Here is a 10,753-nt window from a genome sequence, read left to right as displayed (position 1 = left end):
ACTTCTCCAAAGAAGACATCCAGATGGGTAACTGACACATGAAAAAATGCTCAACATCACTCATCACCAGGGAAATAAAAATAAAAACCACCATGAGATACCACCTTACACCTGTCAGAATGGCTAACTTTAACAACTCAGGCAACAACAGATGTTGGCGAGGATGTGGAGAAAGAGGATGTCTTTTGCATTGTTGGTGGGAAGGCAAGCTGGTGCAGCCACTCTGGAAGACAGTATGGAGGTTCCTCAAAAAACTAAAATTAGAACTACCCTACGACCCAGCAATTGCACTACTAGGCATTTATCCACATGATACAGGTATGTTGTTTCAAAGGGACACATGCACCCCCATGTTTATAGCAGCACTATCAACAATAGCAAAAGTATTGAAAGAGCCCAAATGTCCATCGATGGATGAATGGATAAAGAAGATGTGGTATATATATATATATATATATATATATATATATATATATATATATTATAATATATTATATATATATATATTATAATATATTATATATATATATACACACACAATGGAGTATTACTCGGCAATCAAAAATAATGAAATCTTGCCATTTCCAACTACATGGATGGAACTGGAGGGTATTATGCTAAGTGAAATTAGTCAGAGAAAGACAAGTATCATGACTTCACTCATATGAGGACTCTAAGAGACAAAACAGATGAACATAAGGGAAGGGAAACAAAAATAATATAAAAACAGAGAGGGAGACAAAATAGAAGTGACTCATAAATATGGAGAACAAACTGAGGGTTACTGGAGGGGTTGTGGGAGGGGGCATGGGGTAAATGGGTAAAGGGCACTAAGGAATCTACTCCTGAAATCACTGTTGTACTATATGCTAATTTGGATGTAAATTTTTAAAATTAAAAATTAAATTAAAAAAAATAAAAGTCAGTTATACCAATTTAAAAAAAAAATGCAATGTGCTTGTATATTCCATTCTCCCCAGTAACTCCATGTTCTAGGAGAGTGCTTCTCAACTGAGGTGGTTTACCCACTGGGGACATTTGGCAATGAATGGGATGTCATTTTTATTGTCACAACTTGGGGGGGTGGAGAGTGCTACTGACATCTTGTGGATAGGAATCAGGGATGCTGTTAAACATCCCTCAATGCACAAGACAACTCCAATAAGGAATTATTTACATCAATGTCAATAGTGCTGAGGTTGAGAATCCTGGTCTAGTGGATATTATTAGCCAAAAAAATGTTACAAATGAAAACTCTGAGGCTGAGTGAGATAAATAGCTCAAGGTCAAAGAACTGAAAAGTGGCCTAGATAGGATTCAAGCCCAGACTGGTTGACTCTGGATCCAGCTCTTTGCTTACAATACTTCAATACTCCTGAGAAATGTTTTGTCAACTCATTTGCATGTATTACAACTCTGGCATGATAAGACATAGCCCATGTTAAAGATGGGGAGGTAAGTGTTCAAATCTTGGGTTGTTAGCTTCTTAATCCATTTTAGCATTATGCCCTATGGGCTATCCCACACCCCTCAAACACACACACACACACACACACACACACACACACTAAGCACAGGGTATGATGGCAATGAGGGTTTGGTACTTAGCTGGGGCCCCTTAGATGACTGGAAGTGTGACTGCTGGGACTAGGGTGGTAGTGGAGAGGGAAGAGTGGAAAGTCCATCCTTGCCAAGATAGTAGTCAGTTATGGGGAGGCAGCAAGCTCATTAGTCCAGTATCCTGGTACTCAAAAAATGTCTCCAGTCCTTAATTCCAAAACCAGCCTCCAAGAGGAACCACACCTTGGCATGTAGAGCTCATAGAAGTGGCCTGATGATGTTGTTGAGTGATCACTGAATGCATCAATCAGGAAAGAATTCTTGAGATGTTTTATGATACATATTAGTAAGTTTATTTAAGTAGCATGGGGACAGGACCCGTGGGCAGAAAGAGCTTCACTTCTTCTGTATGAAGCTGGTAGTTATATGCTTAGTGCTCAAGGGGAAGGGGACATGCAGGGAGTATCAGACCATGTTTTCTTCGAATTTCTACTCATTAAACTACCTCCACAAGATTTCTCTGGTGCTTATCATTCAGTTAGATATTAACTATAGGTGAGATTTACAGGCAGTCATGAGACCCTTTAAGAATGTAGCAACTAGCTGGGGCACCTGGGTGGCTCAGTCGGTTAAACGTCTGACTTTGACTCAGGTCATGATCTCATTGCTTGTGAGTTCCAGCCCCACATCGGGCTCTGTGCTGACAGATTGGAGCCTGGAGCCTATTTCAGATTCTGTCTCTGTCTCTCTGCCCCTCCTCCGTTCATACACTGTCTTTCTCTCAAATATAAATAAACATTAAAAAAGATTTTTAAAAAAGAATGTAGCAACTAGCATGTATTTGATCCTTATCAAAACTATGCAGGCTATAGGTCAGCCTTCTGGGGTAAAGGTGAACATTTTTCTGCTTCTATCTCTCATCAGTGTAATCTATCCCAAAGCTCTCATTTTACAGATAAGTCAAAATAAAGTCCAGAGAAAGATCTGGCTCACTGTCTTGAGGGAGGAAAAGGAACAGGAACACTAAGGTACCCTGCCATCTAGTGCAGAGCTCATGACACTACATTCTCTGGAATCAGGCTTGCAAGCTAAGCAAGCCCTTTCACACCAGTGCTGAGTGGAAGCCAATACACCTTCTCACACCTCTGTACCTTTAATTCTCACCCAACAGTCTCTATTAATACCCTGGAATTTGAGGATCCTGAAGCAGATATTAAAGTGTGAAAGTAGGGAGTATTAGAAAGAAAGAGGGATAGAGACTGTCCCTCTTCCTCTTTTAATATATCTTTTACACTGTGGTCCTGGGCTGCTCTTTTCGACCCCATCTCCTAGCCTCAGTGCCTAGCTCTTACTCCATCAGTGTCCTTGACTTTGGTCAGTTTGTCCTTTATAAGTATCCTAAACCTCAAAACCAATAAATTTATCCTAAACATAACATTTTCTACACCCCAGCTAGCCACTACACATACTTCTGTTGCCGGCCAAGCCCCAATAGGCATCAGAGTTTGGGACTCCACTCTACCCTGAGCCCTTACTCCCTAAGGCAGGCATTCTAGTTAAGTGGCCCAGCCATGTATTTCCTGGTCACAGAGAAAACATTTAGTTTATTCTATATCAGCAGTCCTTAAAAGGTGGTCCCTAAGTTGACAATGTCACCACCATTTTGGGAACTTAGAAATGCAAAATATCAAGCCCCACTCCAGACCTACAGAGTCAGAGACTCAGTGTAAAGCCCAGTAATTTTAGTTTTAACCAGTATTCCAGGTGATTCTGCTACATGCTGAACTTTAGAACTTCTTCTGCCTTGTACCCTTATGCTAGCCTTAAAAGGAAGCTAATGTTATCATTTTAGGGGTACTAGGAAGTAGGGTCACCAAGAACAGTTATGCTTTGTAAAACTCTGGATACCATCCTTCATGTAGATGTGAATAGTGCCTACAGAGTTTTGCAGTGTGGACCTGCCAGTAAGTGTTCCTCTTTCTCCCATGAAAAGAAATTAACAAATAAAAAATAGGAATATAATACCATATTTTCTATTAGTCCTCAAAGTGCTGTTCTGGAGCTGGTTCTTATAGGCTGAAGCCAATTGTCTGCATCTCTTCCCAACAGTGTGTTCAATGATTTCACATTGGTAGCTTGACATTGCCTAGAATGAAAGTGTTTAAACCACAGAAATTGGCAAACAGTACAAATAAGAGTTTAAAAACATTGAAGAGCCTGTTTATCCTTCTTGGCAAGGCCACCAAGTATAACCCTATGAGTTATGTATGGCAACAATACCTCTCCAGCAAATCTGTACAAAAATATTATTTCATCATAGTTCTTAGTGGCAAAAAGTTGGCAACAAAGCGAATGCTCAGAATAAGGAACAGTTGAAAAAACTACAGTATGTTCCTGAAAAGAAACAATTTCAGCTATATCAGATGACTTGAAGGGGCTTTAATGAGATATTGCTGAATGAAATATGCAGGAAAGTCTTTATGATATGATCTCATTTTGGAAAACAAACAATATGTGCATAAGAATATTTGGTTATGTGCAGGGAAAGATATATAATAGCATCAACGTGAATTATGAGAATAATGGGAAGGAGGAATCCCACAAAAAAAGGCTGTTCAAAATATCCCTAATATTTATATGGTCAGATGTATATAGTTCAAAAATATCCCTAATATTTATATGGTCAAATGTATGTAGAATGACAATTTATATATTCTGTAAATGTAGACTTGTTTGGAAGAATATAATTAAAACAACACAAAGTGGGGAGGTGGTATGGTGATAATAAGGCATGGTAGTAGTATTGAGGATCCATGTGGGGTCACACTTCCCCAAGTGAAGCAGTCTCCCAACCCTGGTCAGTAAGGATCAGGATTTAACAATTCTCAGCTCCTTGATGCCCAATCCCGAGCTCTGGCTTTCCAACCTAATACAAAATCAAATGCTGAGCAACATACGGCACAGCTGGATCACTGGACAAATGAAAAGTGAGAGACAGGTAACCAACCAGCAACCACTGTGTTGTTACTATTCTAACAGCACCAGCCCAGATTCCCTGTATTTGTGCCCTTCTATTAGTGGGGTTAAGGGGAGGGGCTTTGACACCTTTCACTTGAGTGATAGCTCCCTTATCTTTAGCACTTTTCCTCCAATATCTAGTAAATAGTCTTGATTTCTAGTATCTAATCCTCTTTTCTTATTCCTTCCCCTGTCTCCCTTTCCAATATTTCAATACCAACACTAGACTTAACCCATCCTTTAGAGGTATTCCCTGGACTCCTTGTCTTAGCCTGTACCTACTTTCTTTTCCATAGCTCTTATCATTATCTGAAATCATATTACACAGTACTTGTTTTCTTATAAGTTGTCATTTTCCTTCCACTAGAATGTAGGCTCCATACGGGCCAGGACTTTAATTTTGTCCAGTGATGCATCCCCTAGTAGAATGCCTGCTACATATGGGTGCTCAATTAATATTTCTTTGATGAATTACTGAATACATTAATTGCACTTAGTCTCCATATTTCTCCTATGCCCTTAGGATATTAGAATTTTTTTTCACAAAGGTTAACAGAAGGTCCTAAAGAAATTTGTTGTCTGTTGGAGCCTTGAAGCAACTTTCACTCTCCACATTCCTTATAAGAACTGTACAGATATGGTTCAGATCCTTAGCACAGGTTCTTTGTTTTTGAAGTTTTGTTTTGTTTTCATATCTGTGCAGTAAAATGCATTTAAAAATTATGCAGGAGATTTCCAAACACAGGCAAAAGTAGCTTTACCAATTATCAACATATGACCAACCTTATTACATATATACCTTCTACTGTTATCTACTCCTTTTATTAGCTTTAATGGGGTATAATTTTCATACAATAAACTGTATTAAAGTATAAAATTTGACAAGTTTGGTATATGTATATACTCATAAAATCATGGCCACAATCAATATAATGAACATATTACTTACCCAAATATTAGAACAGTGCTTTTTAAACTGCAGGTTGCAACCCAGTAGTCATTTGTGGAATCACTTCCAGATAATTGACGTGAGACGAGTCTGGATAGTCCTGGAGCCTCATTTCTTCCCCTTTTCAGTAGCTCAGTTGAGAGCTGGATGTGCTATACTGAGCTAGCTGGGGAAAAACAAGACCTCTGGCTGCTGTCAGTGTTCTTGGCAGGAAAGGCTCTTCTTCCTAGGGCCCTTAGTATGTAGACCTTGGCCCTGGGCATGCATACTCCTTAGCATTGTTACTGATCTGGGAGATCACTGATACATTTCCTGTTACTTAGAGACACTAGGTGTCACCTTAGCTCTTTTTCCCAAGGTGGAAGCACAGCTTGTGCTAGCCTGGAATGCTCATAGTTGCACAGATAGCCTACTGTCCAAGCAGGCCCCTCTTTGCTGGCCTTAATGCACACTTCTGTGACTGCCATATGCCAAGGAACAAGGAGAAATCAGGAGACTGTGTGTGCTCATCCACTTCTCAGCCTAGTTGTAAGTTTTCCCCCAATAAACCCCATGTTGTATTTGCATCATGTAGTATGTCAAAAGGTGTCTTCCTAAATATTACCAACACAGACTGTTGGTAAGACCACGCTGAGTTTATTCCTTACTAGGGTGAAGAAGAACACCACCTATGCAAAGCTTTGGCAGAGATGTCTCAGAGGGAGGGAAGGCAAAATTAGAACTTGAGAACTGGCAGTTTGGTTTAAGGTAGGTCTTTATTTTAATGTTTATTTATTTTTGAGAGAGAGACAGAGCACGAGTTTGGGGGGTGGGTAGAGAGAGAGGGAGACACAGAATCCAAAGCAAACTCCAGGCTGTGAGCTGTCAGCATAGAGCCTAACGCGGGGCTCAAACTCACGAGCCATGAGATCATGATCTGAGCTGAAATTGGACACTCAACCAACTGAGCCACCCAGGCACCCCAAGGTAGGTCTTTTAATGCTAGGACTTGATTAGAATTAGGTAATGAGCATAACATAACAGTCAAGGATTGATAGAAACAGCAAGACAAGGATTTAGAAGTGAGAGATTAAAAGACTCAGGGGATTTTAAACTCCCTGTTGATGCTTTCAACTGAAGAGTTAGTTGTTGGATTTTTTTAGGATGCTCCTGTAATAAAACATTTGCCTGAGCAGGGGAGCCCTGGAAAAGTAAAGTCAAGCTAATGAAGACAACAGAATAGCAAAGTCATATTTGTTTAGACAGTAAGGTGTAGTTTTAGTTTTCAATGTCCAGGCTAAGTGTGGGAATAGAAGGTTTTGATTTTCAGGTATTGGCAGTATATGTCCATGAACCCCTTACATGATAGTAAATAAACTATAAAATGAAACTGAATAAACTAGAATTGCATGTAGTAAGGTTAAATACTCTTTTGTGGAAACTTTATTTCAGTTATATATATGTATGTGTGAAATGAGTCAAGTAAAATGTATTTCTCACAATTGGTCTGAATCCAGAAATGTTTGAAAGAAAGCCTTAGAGAAATGATGATAGACCCCTAAAGGTGGTAATACCCTCTCTCAGCCAATGTGCACTGCTCCAATCTAACCTTCTATGCTAATAATAGAGGAATGTCTGGCTTTGTTAGGAAAGAATACATAATCTGAGCATTAAAACAGAGGCCTTCTTCAGGTAGACTAAGAGTTGAGTGGGAGCTTTGAATCCATAATATTGTCTGCCATTTCAGCAGAGAGCTGAAAGAAGGCACATTGCTACTGCAGCACAAACATGCAGGCTAGACACGAATAATAACGTCCTACATGAGCATTGTTAGTGTCTAAAATAAATCCTTAAGAAGGCATAGGTTCCCATGTGACTGAGATGCAATCTACTTTGTCAGGGGACTGGATAAGATGACCCCTTGGGCCTCCTCCATTGAGAGGATATGATTCTAGAGAGAATCCTACAACAGAAGCAGGCAATTAACCTGAGATGTTTTCTTGCTAACACCTCCCAGCACCAGATCTTGAGGTAGAATACTAAATGTGACACAGTGGACAATGAAGAGCTTCCATTCTCAAGTGGATCATCTACTTCTCTGAGGACATTCTGCCAATTGAGGGCTTTAGAAGGCTGGAGGTTTTGGAAGGGATATTACCCTCCCCCCCTTCACAACCATCCCTCCTCATCAGGCCTGAAATTCCTCAGAGGGCCCCATTCCTTAGGATAAAGCACTATCTTATACACTTAAAATGTAAATTCTCCTTTGGCTCAAAATTTCAGCCTTTCACATTTATTTTTCCTACTTATCAAAAAGAGGCTTAGGTTAAAAAGAAAGTTAGAAACACTTCAACACTATCTCAGTGGGAATTTACATGGTTTATTCAGGAATTCATTTAGCAAACAAGGATTAAGATTAATTGGAGCCCTGGACGTACCTGGTTTTGAAGGTTTCATGGTCTGAAGCAGACCTGTAAACAGGTAAATCACATCCCATGTCTGAGAGCTGTGGAAAGAGCCTAGACTGAAGACACACAGACTTGGGAGGGAATCACATTTTTCCTTCTTACTGGTACCATCTTATGCCATGCAGCTGAGCTTTGGATTTCTCATCTGTAAACTATTAAGAACAAAACCAATTTCACAGAATTCAGGCTATAGCCATAGGGAGACTGCTCAAAGAAAAGAAAGTTTTATAACAGCAAGTGAACAAAGGAATCATCACCAGTCTTATGGGAGTCATGAGGAAGTATGGATAGGGTCTCATCTCAAAATATGCCAGTGCAATGTGGTCCTTTTACAATTAGCTGGTTTTTGTTTGTTTGTTTGTTTTTGTTTTTGTTTTTGTTTTTAACACAAAAGGGTGAGGGAGTTTCTCAACTGTGGCTCCTTTTTTCGAGCCCAGGGCTCAGACAAAGTTCAATGTTTTCAAGCATTTAGCATATGGCCTGGCCCATGGTAGGCATTCAGCAAGCATTCCTTTCTTTTCCTTCCTCCAGTAGAAGGATGTACAAAGTGGTGTGGGGGTTCAGAGAAGGGCGTGAGAGATTTACTCTGCTTCAGAAAACTGGATTTGACAAATGATCCTGAATCTTAAAGGATGAATGGTGGCTTGCCAGAAAGAGGGAAAAAAAGAAGGCTTTCCAGATAGTGCTAACATAATAGAGAAGGGAATAGAGGCTTACAAGAGGTTTGCATATTCAGAGACCAGCTGTAACTTCAATGTTTTAAAAAGAATAACTGGACATGAGGTAGGTTTGAGCCAAATTGTAAAAACCTTTGAAAAGCCATTTAATGCTTACTATTTCAGGAAAACAATCCAGGAATTTATTACTCTATCAAGATGAGGTTCCATTTTATGAGACTACTGTGTAAGGGATGGAAGCAGGGAGACCAGTTAGGGGGGTAGTACATGATTCAGAGAGGACCAAGGCCTCTTTAAGGCCTTAAGATTTCACAGACAATGCCTTAGATTTGGAGAGAGCTTGTTTAATTAAAGTCCATTGGTACAGCTGGAGGTGTCCTGCAGAACCACATGCCTGGGGAGTTTTAGAACTCATGAACATGTGACAAGGATGGATTCCATAGTACGTCTGTTAGGCTGCAAAAAGCACCTACCTTCCCAAATAAAAGACAGCCACATGCTAATCCCTGGAACCTGTGACTGTTACTTTCTATGGTAAAATAAGCAAATAAAATGGAACAATGCTACTTTATATGGTTAAACAAATTTAAATTTTTAATTGCACATATAACTAAATTAAAGATCTTGAAATTGGGATATTATCCTGGATTATCCAGATTGGCCCTGAATGTGATCACATATAGTAGAGGGAGGTAGTAGGAGATCTTACATAAACAAAGAAAAGGTGAAATGAAGATAGAACAGAGAGACATTTGAAGATGCTGGCCTTGAAGACTGGAGTGATGTGGACACAAGCCAAGGAATGCCAATAGACACCAGAAGCTGGAAAATACAAGAAATGGATTCTCCCCTAAAGCAGCCAGAGAGACTATATCCCTGAAAATACCTTAATTTCAGCCAAATAATATTGATTTTGGACTTCTGACTTCCAGAACTGTGAGGTAATGAATTTCTGTTGTTTTAAGCCACCAAGTTTGTGGAAATGTGTGAGAGCAGCCACAAGAAACTAATATAGTGCCTCCTCAAAGCTATCACTACTTAACACACTTGTTGACCCAGAAATCCCTAATTCTTAACAGGTATCAAGCCTCATTTGTCACATATTAGACATGGTACTCTTGTTATGTACTTTGGTCAAGTTTTCTTGGAACACATGAAATAGGGAGACCATCAACTTCATGGAGAATGAAAGGGGAAGGATAGGGGTGTTTATGGAAAAACCCTATCCAAAACTAGCCTCTAAACCTCCAAAATGTTCACAAATGATTTAGATTTGGCAGCTCCTCTGACTGGATTAGATTTCAAGGAACCATATAATCAAATCTCCGTGTCTTTGCCTGTAAGCAGCCAAGATCCTGAACCATGTGAGAATACCACATCTTAGGAGAAAATGGCTGGAGAAAGCACATAGGGAGATCGGATTGGATTGTGTTGCTACTCAAAGAGATGCTGTTAAGACTGATATCAGTAGTTCTCCCTCAAGTGTTAGATTGGAAAACAACTTCTGTGTGAAAGATTGGAGCAGAACCCTGAACACATTTTAGCCATCCTGTGAAGTCAGAAGGGCTTCATAAAATCCCTCCCCCACACCCCGCAACTCCATTATCCTAAGGAATTATGCAGAAAAATTAAGTATACCTATGAGGATGTTGAAACCAACACAGCAGCGGAATGATGGCAGAGTAAAATCCTACAACTTCCAGCTATGGACGAGAATCTAGAGATCACCCAGCCTAAGCCCTTCACTGCACAGATGAGAAAACCAAGCAGATTTTTCAACCCAAATTTAAATATTTCAATATTTTCTCTGTAGTCTTGCTTCAGTGTCCATAGTGTTTTTCTGGGTCAGGTGCTGATTCATTGTAATGAAAACATACTTACAAACGCATCCCAGTACACAGAATGACCAAGATCTTTCCCCTGCCTGCCAAAGGGCACAAACTAAAACTCCTCCCGAAGTTTAGACGCGTCCTCAGGGTCTGGGACTGAAGCTCATTAGCAACCAGGGAATTAGCGGAACCTTGAGGCTGAACGGTTGCAGCCGGTACGGTTGCTTTGAGAAAAGAACACTTCCGGCTGGCGAGGCTGTGCCCCCAATTTGT

The 10,753-nt window shown here is 40.0% G+C and overlaps 1 long non-coding RNA gene across 1 annotated transcript; it reads right to left on the bottom strand.

Moving 5' to 3' along the window:
* Positions 1-536: 536 nt before the first annotated feature.
* Positions 537-10,672, bottom strand: LOC113597476 (uncharacterized). Its single transcript, XR_003418242.2, has 3 exons — positions 10,533-10,672; positions 5,528-5,693; positions 537-3,706 (listed from the first exon to the last, which is right to left on the bottom strand). It is a non-coding gene; the product is annotated as an uncharacterized LOC113597476 (long non-coding RNA).
* Positions 10,673-10,753: the final 81 nt, after the last annotated feature.

This window comes from Acinonyx jubatus, chromosome X (genome assembly GCF_027475565.1).
Source record: "Acinonyx jubatus isolate Ajub_Pintada_27869175 chromosome X, VMU_Ajub_asm_v1.0, whole genome shotgun sequence".
Classification (NCBI taxonomy): domain Eukaryota; kingdom Metazoa; phylum Chordata; class Mammalia; order Carnivora; family Felidae; genus Acinonyx; species Acinonyx jubatus.
The sequence above is the reverse complement of the archived record's forward strand: the minus strand, read 5'-3'. Positions and strand labels throughout refer to the sequence as shown.